General features: G+C 44.6%; 1 protein-coding gene, 1 non-coding gene and 1 pseudogene across 8 annotated transcripts in view; 2 read left to right on the forward strand and 1 right to left on the reverse strand.

The window, feature by feature from the left end:
• Nucleotides 1-653: 653 nt before the first annotated feature.
• Nucleotides 654-22,083, forward strand: part of XIAP (X-linked inhibitor of apoptosis) — a 51,795-nt gene continuing 30,365 nt past the window's right edge. For 2 of the 7 annotated variants that reach the window (XM_015444150.4, XM_045384250.3), the window contains exons 1-2: nt 654-724; nt 989-1,115. The gene's annotated coding sequence lies outside the window, so the exon portion shown is untranslated. Of the gene's footprint in view, nt 1,374-4,813; nt 4,884-22,083 lie in introns of all 7 variants that reach the window. The other 5 variants (XM_074029207.1, XM_015444151.4, XM_005594511.5 and 2 more) reach the window with 5 other exon arrangements.
• LOC123571460 (U6 spliceosomal RNA) lies at nt 15,329-15,431 on the forward strand. The gene has a single exon (XR_006695622.2). It is a non-coding gene; the product is annotated as a U6 spliceosomal RNA (small nuclear RNA).
• On the reverse strand, nt 20,186-21,287 carry LOC102144299 (partitioning defective 6 homolog beta-like; annotated as a pseudogene).

Genomic DNA, 22,083 nt, shown 5'->3' on the forward strand with positions numbered 1-22,083 from the left:
CCTACAACGCATTTGAAATAAATCCAGGATTTATTTCAGCATTTTATGTACACAGACTTCCTTTGTTTCCTGTCCATCTGCTTTCTTTTTCCTCTATTAATTTTCCCTTCACCTCCCAATCTTAACCCCCGCCATTCCCCCAGGGTCTCCTTTTCTTGTCATCCCCTTCATCCTTTCCTTCTTGGAAAAAGATCCGATTCTAACCTCAGTTACCTTACTAGCCGCGTGATACTGGGATAGCTATCCCCTCTGGGTCTCAGTTTCCTTTGTAAAATGGGCTTATTAAATCCCCAGAGACAGTGCTTATCTTACAGGGTTGTCAACATTACAACAAAGACCACGTTATATGCCTAACACAGTACCTGATCTATAGTAAGAACTCAACATTTTCGCCCCTTCTCCTCCTCTTTTCCGTCCTTGTGCCTTTCTTCCCCTATTCCTCAACCCCAGGGCCCAACAGGTAAAAACCGTGGGAAAAACCATCCTTGAGGCCAAAAGAAGAAACGCAGGAGCTAGGGGCGGAGAGTACGAGGTGCTCACTGCGCATGTGCGCCCGCTAGGTCAGGTTCTGGGTTCCAGCTGGGAGGGGGGGCGGGGGGGTGGGGTTAGGGGTTGCAAGGGCCTCATTTTTTCTTACTGCCCCCTTCCGGTTCGGGAAGGTGGGGGGACCTTGGCGGTGCCCGGAGCCGGCGTGGCGCTCATCGAGGGACGCCCGGCTCAAGTGGTAAGTTGGAAAATGGCGGAGGGGGGGGAAGAAGGAGGGGCTTTGCAGGGCAGGAGGCTGACCTCCCGGCCGGGGGTGGGAAGGACACAGCCGGGGCCCAGTGGCGCAGCCCGGGCCCGGAGACTGACGGACAGCGCCTGGTGTCTCTTTGAGGCCCTGACGTGGACAAACTTCGGGTTTCACGACTCCGGGTTTCTCCAGCGGATGGGCAGACCGGTGGAGGCGCGTGAGGGAGACGAAGGGACTTCCGTTTCCTTCACCTAGGCTGGGGCCAGGCCGCAGAACGGAGTTGGCATTTCCAGATTGGGGCTCGGGCCGCGCCTCCTCCGGGACCCTCCCCTTGGACCGAGCTGATCGCCGCGGGGCAGTTCGGGCCGGCTGTCCTGGCGCGGTGGGTACAGCTTGTGTAGGCTTTCGCCTCCTCCGCTTTCCCTCCTTACCCTCTTCTCCCTCCCCTCTCTTCTTTTCCCCTCCACTCCCCTCGGGCCGGCGCTGCTGGGGAGGGCGGGAAGGCCGCGCCCGCCTGGCAGAGGTGGCCTGGCCCCGGCTGCTTGCCCGGGTTCCTCGGACTGCCGACGGCAGGCGTGGGTGAGTGGGTGGGTGACTTCAGGCCCGCGGGACTGCCTTCCTAAACCCTGTGACACCTAAGGTAAATTGAGGCAAATAACTTTTTTAAAAAATATGATCAAAGGGATTTCCTCCCCTTGTGATACCTGTGGCTTGTGTGGAGCAGGGTGGAGTGTGTCTGGAGAGGGCATATGAAACAGAAAGAATAAGGGCCAAAGAGCTTCCGGAAGAGGAAATTAGCTGGTAATTCTTTCCAATCTGCTTTCCCAGTCACCTCTCCGGCATGTTCTGTAAAACAAAATGTAATTTGATTTTGTTTCATTATTTTAACTCCATAACACTTAAATTATTTTCTTTTCGGGGAGGGGAGTGTTTATTCTCAAACTAAGCAGTAGCACTCTCCACCTCCGAAAAAGGAAAAACGTCAACCCAAGCTTTGTTAAAAAAAACCCCAACCAATCAGATTTTAATAATCTACTACTTTGCTTTCAAATATAATTATGTCGCTAGTTCTGTCACAACTATACTTTGATAGTTTAATGACTCACAGAAATTTGTAAGACTGGAGGTTTCAGTAGTGTTTCTTTTCCTTTTTTTCCCCATAATATTTATTACAGTCAATGAACAGTGTTACAGACGGCCATCTTAGAATTATAACATTTTAGAGTTGGAAGGGATCTTAGTCAAACCCTGTCCTTTTACAAAACCAGAAACAACGGCTTAGGGAGATTTCATAGCTTGCTTAAGGCTATCCAACTAGTTAAATTAGAACCCATGTTATCTGGCTTCTTGCCCATCACTTTGCACAGTTGCTCCATATCGCCTCCAAGCATGAAAATTAAATGTATTCAATTCAACACACATTTCTGAAGAGTATAATACTTTGTACCAGTGACTGTGGTACCACTTTCTATGTATTTCAATGTATTTAACATGCTTATGGAGTACTTGAGCTTCCCCCCCACCCCCACATTCAAGAAGTGGCAACAGTTTAGATTTATATACACACCTTCACATGTATGTGTGTATACTTGCATTTGCCTAGATAGTTTCTTGAAGGATACACAATAAAAATGTTAACAGTAGTTACTTATGGAGAAGAGAGGTAGAAGACTTTTTACTTTGCACTTCACATGACCTAATGTACGGTTTGAATTTGTTATAAATTTGTATTGATTTCATAATTGAAAAGTTTTAAAGTTCACACCTTCCCACACAAATATATATATCAACATAGGCAAATATATACCAATGGTACATACACATATTTATGCACATATATGTATTTATACATATCAGTGGTTTGTACTGTAAAATCCAGTATGATTCAGGTCAACTCAGCTGACAAAGCAGGCCTCTATTGGATACTCATGTTTCATTTTCTTGTATTGCTCTCTCCTAATGTAAGATAGTAAAAATAATATGTTACTAGTTGTCATATATTTTTAGAAATTGTCCTAAGCTTCTTGATTATCAAATAATGTAGCAAACTTTTAACACATTTAGAATATCAGATTTGGGTACTTGCTTCAGTGGTAGCACATATACTAAAATTGGAACAATTCAAAGAAGATTAGCATGGTGTTTTTTTGTTTGTTTGTTTGTTTTTGAGACGGAGTCTTACTCTGTCATCCAGGCTGGAGTGCAGTGGCACGATCTTGGCTCACTGCAGCCTCCGCCTCCTGGGTTCAAGTGACTCTCCTGCCTCAGGCTTCCGAGCAGCTAGGACTACAGGCACGCGCCACCATGCCCGGCTAATTTTTGTATTTTTAGTAGACACGGAGTTTCTCCATGTTGGCCAGGCTGATCTCGAACTCCTGACCTCAGGCGATGCACCGGCCTCAGCCTCCCAAAGTGCTGGGATTACAGGTGTGAGCTACCTCGCCCGGCCGGTCCCTTTTTTTGTTTGTATGTGTGTTTGTGTGAGACAGAATTTCGCTTTTGTTGTCCAGGCTGGAGTACAATGGCGCCATCTCGGCTAACTGCAACCTCCACCTCCTGGGTTCAAGTGATTCTTCTGCCTCAGCCTCCCAAGTAGCTGGGATTGCAGGTGCCCACCACCACACCCGGCTGATTTGGTCCCGTTTTAAATAAGCAACAACAACAACAAAAATTTGACACCTGACGCTGTGGCTCATGCCTGTAATCCCAGCACTTTGGGAGGCCAAGGCGGGTGGATCACCTGAGGTCAGGAGTTCCAGCCTGGCCAACATGGTGAAACCCCATCTCTACTAAAAGTAAAAAACTAGCCGGGTGTGGTGGTGTGCGTCTATAGTCCCAGCTACACAGGAGGCTGAAGCAGAAGAACTGCTTGAACCCAGGAGGCAGAGGTGGCAGGGAGCCGAGATCGCACCACTGTACTCCAGCCTCAGTGACAAGAGTGCACCTTTGTCTCAAAAAAAAAAAAAAAAAAAAAAAAGAAATTGATACAATGAAAATATCTGCAGCCTGGGCAACATGGCGCAGCCCTCTCTCTAATAAAAATACAAAAATTAGCCAGGCGTGCTGGCTTGTGCCTGTAGTCCCAGCTACTTTGGGGAGTTGAAGCAGGAGGATCACCTGAGCCTTGGGAGGTGGAGGCTGCAGTGAGCCATGATTGGGCCACTGTACTCCAGCCTGGGCAACAGAGTGAGACCCTGTCTCAAACAAAACAAACAAACAAATCAGAATTGTAGACTCTTTGTAGGTAAGAATATATGTTTTTTTAAAAAGTGAAGACTAGGGCCAAGTACGGTGGCTTTCACCTGTAATCCCAGCACTTTGGGAGGCTGAGGTGGGCAGATCACCTGAGGTCAGGAGTTCAAGACCAGCCTGGCTAACATGGCGAAATCCCATCTCTACTAAAAATACAAAAATTAGCTGGGTGTGGCGGTGCACCCCTCTAGTCCCAGCTACTTGGGAGGCTGAGGCAGGAGAATCACTTGAGCCCATGAGGCAGAGGTCGCTGTGAGCTGAGAATGGAACATTGAATTCCAGCCTGGGCCGCAGAGTGAGACTCTGCCTCAAAAACAGATAAATAAAAATAACATAAAATAAAAAGTTAAGACTAAAACAGTTTGCAGTGATTAGGAGTTCAGCTGTCTAGTTTTGTTTTTGTTTTTGTTTTTGTTTTGAGATGGAGTTTCGTTCTTGTTGCCCAGGCTAGAGTGCAATGGTGTGATCTTGGCTCACCTCAACCTCTGCCTCCCGGGTTCAAGCAGTTTTCCTGCCTCAGCCTCCCAAGTAGCTGGGATTACAGGCATGCACCACCATACCCGGCTAATTTTGTATTTTTAGTAGAGACGGGGTTTCTCCATGTTGGTCAGGTTGGTCTCGAACTCCCGACCTCAGGTGAAAAAGTGCTGCGATTACATGCGTGAGTCACCGTGCTCGGCCCAGCTGTCTAGTTTTTAGAAGTAGATTAAGACTCAAAAAAATATATCGCCCATCGTAATATATCTGATTATTAGCAAAGCTTGGACTAGAGTCTAGGTTCTAGTCTAGTGGCCCTTGTACTATACCTGTAATTTTATTGCCTTCTAGTGCATTGGATGATTCCAACTAGGCTAACAAAGTGATAATATCTAAAGGTTAGCCAGGACCATTTCAATAGGTAAGAATTACTATTTTTTTCTTTGGTTTTTATTTTATTTTGTCTTCCTTTTTTTTTTTTTTCCATTTTCAGGAAGTGAGCAGTTTCTCAAAATTATTATAATTGATGGACCAGCTAATTTGTATAGTGCTTAAAATATTTTAGTAACAAAAATTTTACTAAATAAATTTACTAATTTAGTAAATAAATGTTCTCCTTTTACTTCATTATAAACATTAATTTCTTTAGTAAATCCTATATTTATATTGTAAATGCTTAGAGATACCAAATGTAAAATAATAATGTTTCACTGTTTTTGTTTGGTCTAATGTTTAAGTCTGGTAGCTAGTATTAGCAGAGAGCAAAACCTACAGTTTATGAAATAAACATTCATTGAGCACTTTATGTGTTCCAGGCATTGTAGTATGTGGTATGATTCCAAGAATAAATATGTCAAAAAAAAAAACAAAACACTTTCTTCTTCTTCTTCTTTTTTTTTTTTTTTTTTTTTGAGACGGACAGAGTCTGGCTCTGTTGCCCAGGCTGGAGTGTAGTAGCGTGATCTTGGCTCACTGCAAGCACTGCCTCCTGGGTTCATGCCATTCTCCTGCCTCGGCCTCCCAAGTAGCTGGGACTACAGGCACCCACCACCACACCCGGCTAATTGTGTGTGTGTGTGTGTGTGTGTGTGTGTGTGTGTGTGTGTGTGTGTTTAGTAAAGACCATGTTTCATCGTGTTAGCCAGGATGGTCTGGTTCCCCTGACTTCGTGATCCGCCCACCTTGGCCTTCCAAAGTGGTGGGATTACAGCTGTGAGCCACCACACCAGGCCTCCTTTCTTCTTTTTTTTTTTGCTTTGTTTTTATTTTGCTTTTGTGTCTTTGTTTTTCCATTGTTCTTTTGCTACTGGGAGATTATCATGAGCTGTCAATTCTCAAGCTTTATCTCTGTGAGATAATCTGTTAATAGTATTATAAAATGTAACCTGTTAGCACTATTAAAGGGCCTTGTGTGAGTAGATATGAGGAGACAGAAACAGTAATGATAAGATAAAAAATACTTCAGAATTTAACAAATACTATTTCTATTTTTTGAGACGGAGTCTCACTCTGTCCCCCAGGCTGGAGTGCAGTGGCACGATCTCGGCTCACTGCAAGCCCCGCCTCCCAGGTTCACGCCATTCTCCTGCCTCATCCTCCCGAGTAGCTGGGACTATAGGCACCCACCACCGTGCCCACCACCACGCCCGGCTAATTTTTTTTATTTTTATAGAGACGGGGTTTCACCGTGTTAGCCAGGATGGTCTCAATCTCCTGACCTCGTGATCCGCCCGCTTCGGCCTCCCATAGTGCTGGGATTACAGGTGTGAGCCACCGCGCCCGGCTCAAATACTGTTTCTGTATCTTAGAGGTCATGTGCTACAGTGTTTGGAGAGAGTCCTGGGTTGGGTACCACAGTACCTAGATTATTGACTTTGTTTCCAATTAGCCGTGGGATTGTGCATGTCAGTGACCCCATCTTTCTTTACATTTTCACATTTTTGATAGGTTATTTGATGTGTTGAATTTAAAACATAAAAGGGTATTTTGAATATTTTATTTATTTATTTTTGAGACATTGTCTTGTTGTGTCACCCAGGCTGAAGTTCAGTGCATGATCCCAGCTGACTGCAACCTCCACCTCCTGGGTTCAAGTGATTCTGGTGACTCAGCCTCCCAAATAACTGGGATTACAGGCGTGTGCTACCACAGCTGGCTAATTTTTTTTTTTTTTTAATGTTTTTTTTTCCCCTGAGACGGAGTCTTGCTCTGTCACCCAGAGCTGGAGTGCAGTGGCACGATCTCGGTTCACTGCAGCCTCCGCCTCCGGGTTCAGGCAATTCTCCTGCCTCAGCCTCCCGAGTAGCTGGGATTATAGGTGCACGCCACCACAACTGGCTAATTTTTGTATTTTTAGTAGAGATGGGGTTTCACCATGTTAGCCAGGCTGGTCTCGAACTCCTGACCTCATGATCCACCCGCCTCATCCTCTCAAAGTGCTGGGATTATAGGCGTGAGCCACCGCACGCAGCCTTTTTTGTATTTTAAGTAGAGACTGGGTTTCACCATGTTGCCCAGGCTGGTCTTGAACTCCTGACCTCATATAATCTGCCCGCCTTTGCCTCCGAAAGTGCCGGGATTACAGGCGTGAGCCACTGCGCTGGCCTTTGAGTATTTTAAGTTATAAAAGCGATATGTGTTTAAAAAAAACACATATCTCTCTCCTTTTTTTTTTTTTTTTTTTGAGACGGAGTCTTGCTCTGTTGCCCAGGCTGGAGTACAGTGGCATGATCTTGGCTCACTGAACTTCTGCCTCCCAGGTTCAAGCGATTCTTCTGCCTCAGCCTCCCAAGTTGCTGGGACTATAGGTGTGCTACCCTGCACGGCTTATTTTATTTTATGTATTTATTTATTTTTTTGAGACGGAGTCTCACTCCTGACCTCATGTGATCTGCCTACCTTGGCCTCCCAATATGCTGGGATTACAGGCGTGAGCCACAGTGCCTGGCCAGAGATAGGTGTTTATTATAGAAAATTTATGAAATAGAATAATTATGATCATATTGTCTACAGGTTGTTTTAATCTTTTTTCTCCCATTCAACATTCTATAGTTAACATTTCTTATGAAGTCGTTTTGTTTTGTTTTGTTTGGTACAGACATGTGCCACCACACCCGGCTAATTTTTGTATTTTTAGTGGAGACAGAGTTTCACCATGTTGGCCAGGCTGGTCTTGAACTCCTGACCTTGTGATCCGCCCACCTTGGCCTCCCAAAGTGTTGGGATTACAGGCATGAGCCCCTGTACCTGCCCTTTGTTTTTGAGACAGAGTTTTGCTCTTGTTGCCCAGGCTGGAGCGCATTGGCACGATCTCAGCTCACTGCAACCTCTGCCTCCTGGGTTCAAGTGATTCTGCTGCCCCAGCCTCCCGAGTAGCTGAGATTACAGGTGCCTGCCACCACGTCCAGCTAATTTTTGCATTTTTAGTAGAGATGGGGTTTCACCATGTTGGCCAGGCTGGTCTCGAACTCCTGACCTCAGGTCATCCACCCGCCTCGGTCTCCCAAAGTCCCAGGATTACAGGCGTGAGCCACCGCGCCCGGCCTGAAGTCTTTCAAAATACATTTTTTATTTATCCAGTGTATTATTTTATACTGCACTTTCTTCATCTGTAAAGTAACAGGGCCAGGCGTGGTGACTCATACCTGTAAGCCCGGCACTTTGGGAGGCTGAGGTGGGAGGATTGTTTGATCCCAGGAGTTCGAGACCAGCCTGGGCAACATCGTGAGACCCCGTCTCTACCAATAATAAAAAATGTGATGTGATGGCATGCGCCTGTGAAGATGGCTTGAGCCCGGGAGGTCAAGGCGGCAATGAGCCATGAGGGCGCCACTGCATTCTAGCCTGAGTGCCAGAGTGAGGCCCTGTCTCAAAACAAACAAACAAGCAAACAAACAAACAAAAAAACCCAGGGAGGTTGGGCTAAGGGCTAGTTGATTCCAAAGATTCAAAACCCATTCTAATAGTTTTTAAGCCTGATTATCTGAGATTTTGTCAAGGAAAAAAGTTCCATATAACAATCCCAGGCCAGGCATGGTGGCTCATGCCTTTAATTCCAGCACTTTGGGAGGCCGAGTCAGGGAGATCCCTTGAGCCCAGGAGTTCAAGACCAGTCTGGGCAACATGGTAAAACGCCATCTCTACTAAAAATAGAAAAATTAACTGGGCATGGTTGTGCGTGTGCCTGTAATCCTAGCTACTCTGGAGGCTGAGGTGGGAGGATCACTTGAGCCCAGGAGGTGGAGGATGCAGTGAGCCAAGATCAGGGCACCCCATTCCACCTTGGGCGACAGAGCGAGACCCTATCTCAAAAAACAGAAACAGGAATTTGAGACCATATTTATGGGTTATTTATTTTATCTGCTCTGTATATGGTTAATAGATTATCCTTGATATGATAAAAACATACTTCTGTCCATTTTGCAGGACTTGGCATGGGCTTTTATTGTTTTAAATTATGATACCTTTGTAGCTCTGCTGTTTGATACATTTTGGGATTTGATTTTGGTATGATTTGGTACCCAGTCTTTGTTATGGATACATGTGATTCACCTTGTGATACAGTTTTATGTATTTTCGAGGATATGGGTCATAGTGAAAAGTCACGTTTACTTGTACAGACTGGGAATAGCTTGATCTCAGATGGTCAGAGGTTGAACTAAGTGGATTAAAGCTGATTTCTTAAACTGGACAAGGCTGGTACTATTGTGCATTCCCTGGTACTTATAAATACTTATATCATGGTTTGAAATTTTATTCTTATTTCTGTAATCATTTTATTCACCTTAAATACAGAAATACAGACATCTGGCTGGGTGCAGTGGCTCACACCTGAAATCCCAGCACTTTGGGAGGCCGAGGCAGGTGGATCACTTGAGGTCAGGAGTTCAAGACCAGCCTGACCAACAGGGCGAAACCCCATCTCTACTAAAAAAATACAAAAAAAACCCCCCAAAAAACAAAAAACTAGGTCATGCCTCTGCAATCCCAGCTACTTAGGAGGCTGAGGCAGGAGAATCACTTGAGCCTGGGAGGTGGAGGTTGCAGTGAGCTGAGATCATGCCACTGTACTCCAGTCTGGGTAACAGAGTGAGACTCCATCTCAAAAATAAAGAAAAAAAAAAAGACATCTCAGCATATATTACCATGTGACTTAACCTTTCTGTGGTTCCAGCTAATTTTTTAGGCCTTGAAAGGGAAGGAAGCCTAACATTTTCTGCTGCCTCATTGGACTGTCCCTTCTGCCAGTAATTCTTATAGTAATTTCCTTAGACCTATATTGGTCATAATCACTGGGTCCATGACCTTTGATGAGTAACAGTCAGAACCACTGTTTCCTCTTATTTCAGATGAGGCCTATGATATGTAGGTTAAATTAGATACCATATGTGAAAACATTCTAAATTGTAAAGCACATTACATATGTTAGTTATTATCAAAGGTAACATCGTGAAAGAAGAGAAGATGAGCTATAGAATCACACAAGCCCATGCTTAAATTTTGACCTTACATTAAACCAAATAGGATTGATTTTTTTAAATTTTATTTAATTTTATTTAATTTTATTTTATTTTATTTATTTATTTATTTTTTTTGAGACGGAGTCTGGCTCTGTCGCCCGGGCTGGAGTGCAGTGGCCGGATCTCAGCTCACTGCAAGCTCCGCCTCCCGGGTTTACGCCATTCTCCTGCCTCAGCCTCCCGAGTAGCTGGGACTACAGCCCGCCGCCTCGCCCGGCTAGTTTTTTGTATTTTTTTAGTAGAGACGGGGTTTCACCGTGTTCGCCAGGATGGTCTCGATCTCCTGACCTCGTGATCCGCCCGTCTCGGCCTCCCAAAGTGCTGGGATTACAGGCTTGAGCCACCGCGCCCGGCCTGATTTTTTTTTTTTTTTTTTTTTTTTTTTTTTGAGACGGAGTCTCGCTCTGTCGCCTAAATTGAGACAGAGTCTCGCTCTGTCACCCAGCCTGGAGTGCAGTGGTGCGATCTCAGCTCATTGCAACCTCTGCCGCCCAGGTTAAAGCGATTCTTGTGCCTCAGCCTCCTGAGTAGCTGGGACTACAGGCGCGTGCCACCATGCCCAGCTAAGTTTTTTGTATTTTTAGTAGAGACGGGGTTTTGCCATGTTGGCGAGGCTGGTCTTGAACCCCTGACTTCAGGTGGTATGCCCACCTCGACCTCCCAAAGTGCTGGGGATACAGGCTTGAGCCCCATTCCCGGCCAAGATTGAAAATTTTTAGTTTAAATTCAGCATGTTTAGTAGAGAAAGTACTTGTAGCTAAAATGATGGGATGAAGGAAAATGAAAATTAGTTTGTAGATAGCATTCGGGTACATGCGGACACTCATGAAATATGTTGTATCATTTAAATTCGGTTTGTAGCACTTAACTGTGGCACAGTTTTCTTTACTTTGTGCCATTAAAAAAAAATTAAAACCTAGACAGAAGAGAAACATACTAAATGTTTGAATATAGATAGCACTGTAGCTTTCAAATAGAGCTAAATATTTTTACTAAAGAAAGAAAAGATATGGGCTCTTATCCATAACTTGTTTGATCAGCCTGGGCAATATAGTGAGACCTTGTCTCTATAAAAAATTTAAAAATTAGCTGAGTGTGCTGGCGCCTGCCTGGAGTCCAGCTCCTTGGGAGGCTGAGGTGGTAGGATTGCTTGAAATTGCAAGGCAGGGGCTACAGTGAGCCGAGATTGTGACACTGCACACCAGTCTGGGCGATAGAGCAAGACCCTGTCCCAGAAAAAAAAAAAAAAAAAAAAAAAAAAGTTGTTTAAGTACTTGCTTGAGATCCCAACATGATCATGGAATAGAATACTTCATTCTGAGGTTAGAAGATCATTTGAGGCCAGGAGTTCAAGACCAGCTTGAGCAACATAGTAAGACCCCATCTCTTTCTGTGTGTGCGTGTGTGTGTGTGAGGGAGTCGGAGTTGTCAGCTAGGCTGCTGGAGTACAGTGGCACGATCTGGGCTCACTGCAACCTCCGCCTCCCAGGTTCAAGCGATTCTCCTGCCTTAGCCTCCTAGGTAGTTGGATTACAGGCATATGCCACCATGCCCAGCTAATTTTTGTATTTTTAGTAGACCGGGTTTCACCATGTTGGCCAGGCTGGTCTTGAACTCCTGACCAAGTGATCCACCCACCTCAGCCTCCCAAAGTGCTGGGATTACAGGCGTGAGCCACCACGCCCAGCCCAGTCGAGACCCCATCTCTTAAAGACGAGACACCAAGCCCAGTCGAGACCCCATCTCTTAAAGAAAAGAAAAGAATACTTCATTCTGAGAAATGTCTAGGGATAGGTATTACCTGCTTATGAAGTCATCCATGGAACCATCTGATTGTATGAACTACATTCTATTTTTTTTTTTTTTTTTTTTTGAGACGGAGTCTCGCTCTGTCGCCCAGGCTGGAGTGCAGTGGCGCTATCTCGGCTCACTGCAAGCTCCGCCTCCCGGGTTTACGCCATTCTCCTGCCTCAGCCTCCCGAGTAGCTGGGACTACAGGCGCCCGCCACCTCGCCTGGCTAATTTTTTTGTATTTTTAGTAGAGACGGGGTTTCATTGTGTTAGCCAGGATGGTCTCGATCTCCTGACCTCGTGATCCGCCCGTCTCGGCCTCCCAAAGTGCTGGGATTACAGGCTTGAGCCACCGCGCCCGGCCATGAACTACATTCTAATCACTGTGTCAGAATAAGTTATCTGCACAAAGTATCAGAGTACAGTAAGTTCCAGTTCTATGCCACTAATCAGCTCTATGGCCTTAGTAAATCATTTACCTTCCTTACGTCTTAGTTTCTTTCTCTTTCTTTCTTTCTTTTTTTGTTTTTGTTTTTTGTTTGTTTTGTTTTTTTGAGACAGGATCTGGCTCTGTCAGCCCAGGCTGGAGTGGCCAGGCTCAACTGATCCTCCCACCTCATCCTCCTGAGTAGCTCGAGCCACCATGCCTTCGTTTTTTTGGTTTTTTTTTTTGGAGTGACTGGGTCTCCCTATGTTTCCCAAGCTGATTAGTTTCTTTATCTGTAAAGTAAGATAATGATTTTTATTATCCTGCCCAGCAAGACATAGTTATTATGAACAATTTTTGCTCGTGTCTACAAAATATAATGATGGCCGGGTGTGGTGGCTCATACCTGTAATCCTAGCACTTTGGGAGAATGAGGCGGGAGGATTACGAGATCAGGAGATCGAGACCATCCTGGCCAACATGGTGAAACCCTGTCTCTACTAAAAATACAAAAATTAGCTGGGTATGGTGGCATGTGCCTGTAATCCCAGCTACTCGGGAGGCTGAGACACGAGAATTGTTTGAACCCAGGAGGTGGAGGTTGCAGTGAGCCGAGATCGTGCCACTGCACTCCAGCCTGGTGAGAGTGAGACTCCGTCTCAAAATAATAATAATAATAATAATAATAATAATTATACTTTTTAGTATACTTGATTCTGAGCTGCTCTTTTTGTAAAAATCATTTTAGGGAAGTTTTTGCCCAAAGTTCGTGGAGACTTCTTTCTTTTTACCAGGTCCCAAAGTCATTGTTAATTTTTACAAGGCAGTGGATGAACAGTTCATAACTCCAAAGAGATATCACTCAGAAAAATTTTTCCACAAGAAATCCTTTTTTTTTCTTCTTCTTCTTTTTTTTTTTTTTGGCACACTGGTTTCTCACTTAGCAAGTCCTTTTATTTTCAATTCAAGTTAACAATAAGTTGGCCGGGCACGTTGGCTCACGCCTGTAATCCCAGCACTTTGTGAGGCTGAGGCAGGTGGATCACCTGAAGTCAGGAGTTCGAGAACAGCCTGGCCAACATGGCGAAACCCCGTCTCTACTAAAAATACAAAAATTAGCCGGGCATGGTGGTGCGCCCCTGTAGTCTCGCTACTCAAGAGGCTAAGGCAGGAGAATCATTTGAACTCAGGAGATGGAGGTTGCAGAGAGCCAAGATCGCACCACTGCACTCCAGTCTGGGTGACAGAGCAAGACTCCATCACAAAAAAAGAAACCCAATAAGTAGCAATCAGGTATCCACCTGTGTTTCTCAGCCCTTCTCTGCTACTGCTGGTTTACTGCCACTCAAGCAATGGACCAAAAGGCATTTGTTTCTGGCCAGCCACCATGAACATGACCTGATCACTGCTTTTATCTCTGTGACTTGACCTGTATCCCTCTCTCTCTTTTTCTTTTCTTTTCTTTTCTTTTTTTTTTTTTTTTTTTTGGAGATAGTTTTTCATTCTGTCTCCCAGAGTGGAGTGCATTGGCACAATCATAGCTCACTGCAGACTCTACTTCCCAGGCTCAGGCAGTCCTTCCACCTCAGCTTCCCAAGTAGCTGGTACTACAGGCGTGTGCAGACTATAGGCATGTGCAACCATGTCCAACTAATTTTTATTTTTATTTATTTATTCATTTTAGATGGAATTTTGCTGTTACTGCCCAGGCTGGAGTGCAGTGGCGCAATCTCGGCTCACCGCAACCTCGGCCTCCCGGGTTCAAGCGATTCTCTTGCCTCAGCCTTCCTGAGTAGCTGGCATTACAGGCATGTGCCAGCACGCCCGGCTAATTTTGTGTTTTTAGTAGAGACGGTATTTCTTCATGTTGGTCAGGCTGGTCTCGAACTCCCGACCTCAGATGATCCGCCTGTCTCAGCCTCCCCAAGTGCTGGGATTACAGGCGTGAGCCACCACGGCTGGCCTAATTTTTATTTTTATTTTTTGTAAAGACGGAGTCTCACCATGTTGCTCAGCCTGGCCTCGAACACCTGGGCTCAAGCAGTCCGCCTGCCTTGACCTCCCAAAGTGCTGGGAATACAGGCATGAGCCACCATGTCTGGCCCTCTCTCTTTTTTGAAACCTGATGATCACCAGGCACGGTGGCTCACACCTGTAATCCCAGCACTTTGGGAGGCCAAGGCAGGCAGATCACTTGAGATGAGGAGTTTGAGACCAGCCTGGCCAACATGATGAAACGCTGTCTCTACTAAAAATACAAAAATCAGCCAGGCATCGTGGCGGCACACACATGTAATCCCAGCACTTTGGGAGGCTGAGGCAGGTGGATCACTTGAGGTGAGGAATTTTGAGCCCAGCCTGGCCAACATGGTGAAACTTTGTCTCTACTAAAAATACAAAAAAAAAAAAAATTAGCTGGGCCTGGTAGTGCATGCCTGTAATCCTAGCTACTTGGGAAGCTGAGGCAGAAGAATTGCTTGAACCTGGAAGGCAGAGGTTGTAGTGAACCCAAATCGCGCCACTGCACTCCAGCCTGGGCGACAGAGCGAGAGTCCGTCTGAAACAAACAAACAAACAAAACCACAAAGAAACCTGAAGAAAAAAAACCCCAAAAAAGCTGGTGGGTTGCTCAGAGGCAGTTACCTATGTAACAAACTGGCAGAAATTCTCAGGGTAGGCAAAAAGATAAGAACCAAAGAACATATCCTTCTCTAAGTCATAAAAATTATTTTCTGTGAATGAAAAGCCAAAACTTTGCATTACCAGGCCCTGCTATTGATAGTTTACTTGGCCAGTGTATTCACAGATGGAGGAAGCATTGTCACATGGCAAATAACCAGATTATGCCCATAGTCTGGTTGGCAGGATTGTACAAGGGTGCCTGACTAATCAAGAGTCCACCTGCTTGTTTCTTTTCATTAGAATCTAATATATTTGCTGTATAGAATTTAGAAAGTTAAGAAAAGCACAAACAAAAGAATTTAATCTCACTGCTCAGAGATAACCACAGCAGAATTTTGATATGTAATTTAGCCTGTCTTTATATATCTGTATCTTTTATAATTTGGGTTATATAATACAGCATTATTTTGTAACCAGCTTTTTCCACTTAATACAACATCATGGTGCTTGCTTCGGCAGTAAATATACTAAAATTGGAATGATACAGAGAAGGTTAACATGGCCCCTGTATAATATATATATTTTTAAAATACATCCTGAACATGAATTTTGAATGGTTGCCTGGTGGCCCATATTACCATAGTATTGTCCTCTTTTGTTAGATATTGAGTTGTTTTGTTTTAATGGATAGCACTTTATGGAACATCCTTATATACATTAATAATGAAATGATTGGAGATTTTTTTTTTTTTTTTTTTTTTTGAGATGGAGTCTTGCTCTGTTGCCCAGGCTTGAATGCAGTGGCGCAATCTCGGCTCACTGCAACCTCCACCTTCTGGGTTCAAACAGTTCTCCTGCCTCAGTCTCCTGAGTAGCTGGGACTATAGGTGTGTGTCACCACCCCCAGCTAATTCTTGTATTTTTTCCCCCAGCTAATTCTTGTATTTTTTGTGTGTGTGTGGAGCCTAGGTTTTGCCATGTTGACCAGGCTGGTGTCGAATTCCTGACCTCAAGTGATCCACCCGCCTTAGCCCCCAAAGTGCTGGGATTACAGGCGTGAGCCACTGTGCCTGGCTGATCAGGGATTTTCTTTTTTGTTTTGGCGGGGATTAGGGGAGGAGTTTCGCTGTTGTTTTCCAGGCTGGCGTGCGATGGCGCCATCTTGGCTCACTGCAGCCTCTGCCTCCCGGGTTCAAGTGATTCTCCTGCCTCAGCCTCCCGAGTAGCTGGGATTACAGGCACGCACCACCACACCTGGCTAATTTTTTGTATTTTTAGTAGAGTCGGGGATTCACCATGGCCGGACTGGTCTTGAACTCCTGACCTCAGGTGATCCGCCTGCCTCGGCCTCCCGGAGTGCTGGGATTACAGGCGAGAGCCACCGCGCCTGGCCTGATCAGGGATTTATTTATTTATTTATTTATTTATTATTTTTTTTTTTTGAGCATGTGTTTAGAACTAGAATGGGTGGTTCAAGAGATTATCATATATTTAAGACTTTTAGAACATATATTGCCAGATTACCTTCCAGAAAAGATGTACCAGTTTTTAGTTCTAACAGACAGATGCCTCTTGCTCCATACTCTCGTGCCACTGCGTTTTCATTGTTGGTAGTAGTGTTGACCTTTGCCAAACAGGGTAAAAATGTTATCTTTTAAAGTGTTTATTTCTTTGATTATTAATGAGGTTTAACATTGTTGCATATGTTTGTTGACCATTAATATTTCCCACTTGTGAATTTGCCTGTTTTCTATCAACGTATTAATCTTTTTCTTACAGTTTTTTTTTTTTTTTTTCTTTTTTTTGAGACGGAGTCTTGCTCTGTCGCCCAGGCTGGAGTGCAATGGCACCATTTCGGTTCACTGCAACCTCTGCCTCCCAGGTTCAAGCAATTTCCCTGCCTCAACCTCCCGAGTCGCTGCGATTACAGGCATGCGCCACCACGCCCAACTAATTTTTGTATTTTTAGTAGAGACAGTGTTTCATCATGTTGGCCAGGCTGGTCTTGAACTCCCGAATTCAAGCGATCCACCCACCTCATCCTTCCAAAGTGTTGGAGTTACAGGTGTGAGCCACTGCGCCCGGCCTTCTTATAGATTTAGAAGTGTATTCATACTACTTTTTTTAAAGACAGTGTCTTGACCTGTTGTACAGGCTGAAGTGCAGTGACGCAGTCACAGCTCACTATAACCTGTAATTCCTTGGCCTGTGTTGCCCAGTGTGGTCTTAAATTCCTAGGCTCAAGTGATTCTCCCGCCTTAACCTCCCAAAGTGTTGGGATTACAGGGGTGAGCCACCGCATATGGCCTCATGCTGCTTTTTTTTTTTTTCCAATTACTTTAGTCAAATGCTTCTTCTTAAGACTATTACTAGTCAAAAACAAAATAGATTAAATGGAGGTAGTGACAGGACACTGTCCTGTTTGAGGCCATCTATTATTGGTGCGAAAAGCCAACATTACATGAGTAGGTTTAGATAGAAGGTCATTCACTCCAACATTGTTCATAATGGTAAAAAACTAGTCAAACAGTCCTTCACGCCTATAATCACAACACTTTGGGAGGCCAAGTCAGGAGTATCACTTGAGTCCAGGAATTCCAGACCAGCCTGAACAGCGTAGAGAAACCACATCTCTAAGAAAACTTTTTAAAATTAGCGGGGTCGGCCGGGCGCGGTGGCTCAAGCCTGTAATCCCAGCACTTTGGGAGGCCGAGACGGGCGGATCACGAGGTCAGGAGATCGAGACCATCCTGGCCAACGCGGTGAAACCCCGTCTCTACTAAAAAATACAAAAAACTAGCCGGGCGAGGTGGCGGGCGCCTGTAGTCCCAGCTACTCGGGAGGCTGAGGCAGGAGAATGGCATAAACCCGGGAGGCGGAGCTTGCAGTGAGCTGAGATTCGGCCACTGCACTCCAGCCTGGGCGACAGAGCGAGACTCCGTCTCAAAAAAAAAAAAAAAAAAAAATTAGCGGGGCATGGTGGCATGTGGCTATAGTCCCAGCTATTCAGGAGGCTGAGGTGGAAGGATTGCTTCAGCCCAGGAGGTCAAGGTTACAATGAGCTATGATCACACCACTGCACTCCAACTCGGGCAACAGAGCAAGGCCTTGTCTTTAAAAAAATAATAATAATACATTTTTAAAATAAAAAGGAAAATAATATGGGTGAACTCTACCCGTCAGTGGTAAATACCACATATTTCTATCAATGATAGGCAGTCTTCCTAGAATAATCCCATTGAAGAAAATCCAAAATCGTTGTATGAAAAAATACACAGGTTTGTTCCATGTGTAAAAATCTTTTAATCATGGTACATTTTTTATCAAAAACATTCACACTACTTGAATACATTAAAAGAGTACAAAAGCATTCCAATGTACATATAGACACACTAAACAAAGGGAATGCTTTCTAGTGAAATTAGAAATAAATACAAGAATGTTAAGAGAGAGAATCTCATATTACCAGAGTCAGTGAAATTAACTGCTTTATTTTTATTATTATTATTTTTTGAGACAGTTTTGCTCTGTCTCAAAGACAGCTCTGTCACCCAGGCTGGAGTACAGAGGTGCAATCTCGGCTCACTGCAACTCCTGTCTTCCGGGTTCAAGTAATTCTCATAGCTCAGCCTCCTGAGTAGCTGGGATTACAGCCATGCACCACCACGCCTGACTACTTTTTGTATTTTTAGTAGAGATAGGGTTTTTACTATGTTGGCCAGGCTGATTTCGAACTCCTGACTTCAAGTAATCCACCTGCCTCGGCCTCCCAAAGTGCTGGGATTACAGGCATGAGCCACCACACCCGGCCATTAAGTGCTTTTTACAGCATAAATTATACCTGTTTGGAATTAGTTTTTAAATATATAAGCTGTAGGATGGACAAACACCAATGTGAACAACTATCAAACAGAATTTTGTAATTCAGGAACATAGCTTCAAGTGCTTCATAACATGGAAAGCAACTCCTAAAAATAGTAATTGGCTTAATTTCTTTTTTTTTTTTTTTTTTTTTTTTTTTGAGACGGAGTCTCGCTCTGTCACCCAGGCTGGAGTGCAGTGGCCGGATCTCAGCTCACTGCAAGCTCCGCCCCCCGGGTTCACGCCATTCTCCTGCCTCAGCCTCCCGAGTAGCTGGGACTATAGGCGCCCGCCACCTCGCCCGGCTAGTTTTTTGTATTTTTTAGTAGAGACGGGGTTTCACCGTGTTAGCCAGGATGGTCTCGATCTCCTGACCTCGTGATCCGCCCGTCTCGGCCTCCCAAAGTGCTGGGATTACAGGCGTGAGCCACCGCGCCCGGCCGGCTTAATTTCTTAAAAGTTAGAAAAAGCATTCCAGAAAATGATTTGTTACAATTAGCAACAGAAGAACAACATTAGAAATAATACTGGAAACATAAGAACTGAGGTCCTCCAGTACCAAGAGATAGAATCAAACTTTTTCTCATTAGAATTTTAAAGAATATAGCTGCACGCAGTGGCTCATGCCTGTAATGCCAACACTTTGGGAGGCCAAGGTGGGTGGATCACGAAGTCAGGAGATCAAGACCATCCTGGCTAACACGGTGAAACCCTGTCTCTACTAAAAATACAAAAAAATTAGCCGGGCGTGGTGGCAGGTGCCTGTAGTCCCAGCTACTCGGGTGACTGAGGCAGAAGAATGGTGTGAACCCGGGAGGCAGAGCTTGCGGTGAGCCAAGATCACGCCACTGCACTCCAGCCTGGGAGTGAGACTCCATCTCAAAAAAAAAAAAAAAAAGAATTTAAAAAATATAGTTAAAGGAAAAATTCACTGGGCTCTGTGAAACAGGTTAAATATGTAACCACTTCAAACAGAAATGACTTAGTCCTCTCATGTAGTTCTGAAAATGTACTAACATCCCATTTTCCATATCAAAAGCACATAATTTCATTAGCAGAAGCCCCATTGTTTTATACTTAAAATCACCTCTGATCCTCCAAAGTTTATGCAGTTACCAAACTACTATTTTAATAACATTTTGACAGCTTTATTAAGATATAATTTATATACCATAAGATCCATTTAAAGTATATAGTTCAGTGGCTTTTAGTGTATGCAGAGTTGTGCAACTGTCACCACAATCTAAATTTAGAACATTTTCATTACTCCAGAAACAACCCCAGTAACCATTTATAGTCACTTCCTATTCCCTCCCCCGCCCAGCCCTAGGCAACCACTAATCTACTTTCTGTTTCTATTTATTTTAATAGCATTTCAAGCTTGTAATATTATTGTTCTCATGCCTGTTCTAGGTCGTTGGCTCAGAGGTTTAAAAGCTCTTAAACTACCCAAATTTACAAGTCCTATGACATCCTCATTCAGAAAACATTCAAATGATGGTTTCATGATGTTATGATAGTTACATCTTCTAAGAGTTTTTGATCTGGAGCATGTGTTTCAAATTCTGTTTGTACTACTACTAAACTCACTTAATTAGAAGAAGTAAAATCATTCTGTCGAGACTCAAAAGTGAGTTTGTTCTGTTTGTGTTAACGATTCCAGGCTTTTGATGGTAGGAATGGCTTTAGCAGTCTTCTGTGGCACATCATTATCTTAAACAGTAATGTCACCTTCCCCACTGCCTTCGTCCTTTGGCTCAAAGTTTGGTTCAGTCTGCTGTGGATAGGCAAGAAGGCTATTATCAGCAGATTGGCTGGAGCTGCCAGAAGTCTGACTGTTCCCAGTAACATTATTCTCCTGGTTGCTGGTCTCACTGTTAGGATGAAGTGGCTGCTGTTGGCACTCATCATGTCTGTTTACTTGATTGAGACGCTTCCCTGAAGCTTATGTACCATCAACTTCTAAAAACTTCATCATTAACATTTCATAGTTCTGTGCTGTGAGCCAGGCCTAGAACAAGCCAGGATATAAAAGTTCCCTGGGATGCTCTCTAAGCCATGTGGTGTCTCCCTTAGGCTAAAACCATCTTGGATATAGAATCCTAGGGGATGCTTACTTCCTGGTAGAACATCCACATCTATGATTGAAGACACAGGTCTGAAGTCTTAGGGCATAGCAATGACTGGACATAACCTTTTTCTGTGGTTGACGAAACCACAGAAAGAGAGATTTTTTGTTTTTTTGAGACGGAGTCTCTCTCTGTCACCCAGGCTGGAGTGCAGTGGCTCGATCTCAGCTCACTGCAAGGTCCGCCTCCCAGGTTCACGCCATTCTCCTGCCTCAGCCTCACGAGTAGCTGGGACTACAGGCGCCCTCCACCACGCCTGGCTAATCTTTTGTATTTTTAGTAGAGACGGGGTTTCACTGTGTTAACCAGGATGGTCTTGATCTCCTGACCTCGTGATCCGCACGCCTCAGCCTCCCAAAGTGCTGGGGTTACAGGCGTGAGTCACTGCGCCCGGCCAGAAAGAGAGATTTTAAGTGACAATATTATTAAAGACATTCTGGAGAAAAAGATCACCTATAATCCCGTCACCTTAACATTTTCCCGATTTATTTAATATTACTTTCCGAGTCTTGTCTATAAGTATACATTTTCACACAGTGGCAGTCTGGCATGCATTCTACCTTATATCATTTTTCCCATTAAAATAGCCTTTGTTCTATGTATTTGAAAACATTGGCCGGGCGCAGTGGCTCACGCCTGTAATCCCAGCACTTTGGGAGGCCGAGGCGCGGATCACGAGGTCAGGAGATCGAGACCATCCTGGCTAATACGGTGAAACCCCGTCTTTACTAAAAATACAAAACATTAGCTGGGCGTGGTGGCACGCGCCTGTTGTCCCAGCTACTCGGAAGGCTGAGGCAGGAGAATCCCTTGAACCTGGGAGGTGGAGGTTGCAGTGAGCCGAGATTGAGCCACTGCCCTCCAGCCTGGGTGACAGAACAAGACTCTGTCTCAAAAAAGAAAACCTTAAGACTGGGCACGGTGGCTCACGCCTGTAATCCCAGCACTTTGGGAGGCCGAGGCGGACGGAGCACCTGAGGTCAGGAGTTCAAGACCAGCCTGACCACCATAGAGAAATCCCGTCTCTACTAAAAATACAAAATTAGCCGGGTGTGGTGGCGGGTGCCTATAATCCCAGTCATTCAGGAGGCTGAGGTGGGAGAATCACTTGAGCCCGAGAGGCAGAGGTTGCAGTGAGCCAAGATCGTGCCATTGTACTCCAGCCTGGGCAACAAGAGAAACTCCGTCTCAAAAAAAAAAAAGAAAACCCTAATAATAATTTTTAAAAAAAGCAACTGGGCACAGTGGTTCATGCCTGTAATCCCAGTACTT

The sequence above is a fragment of the Macaca fascicularis genome, chromosome X (genome assembly GCF_037993035.2).
Source record: "Macaca fascicularis isolate 582-1 chromosome X, T2T-MFA8v1.1".
In the NCBI taxonomy this organism is placed as follows: Eukaryota; Metazoa; Chordata; class Mammalia; order Primates; family Cercopithecidae; genus Macaca; species Macaca fascicularis.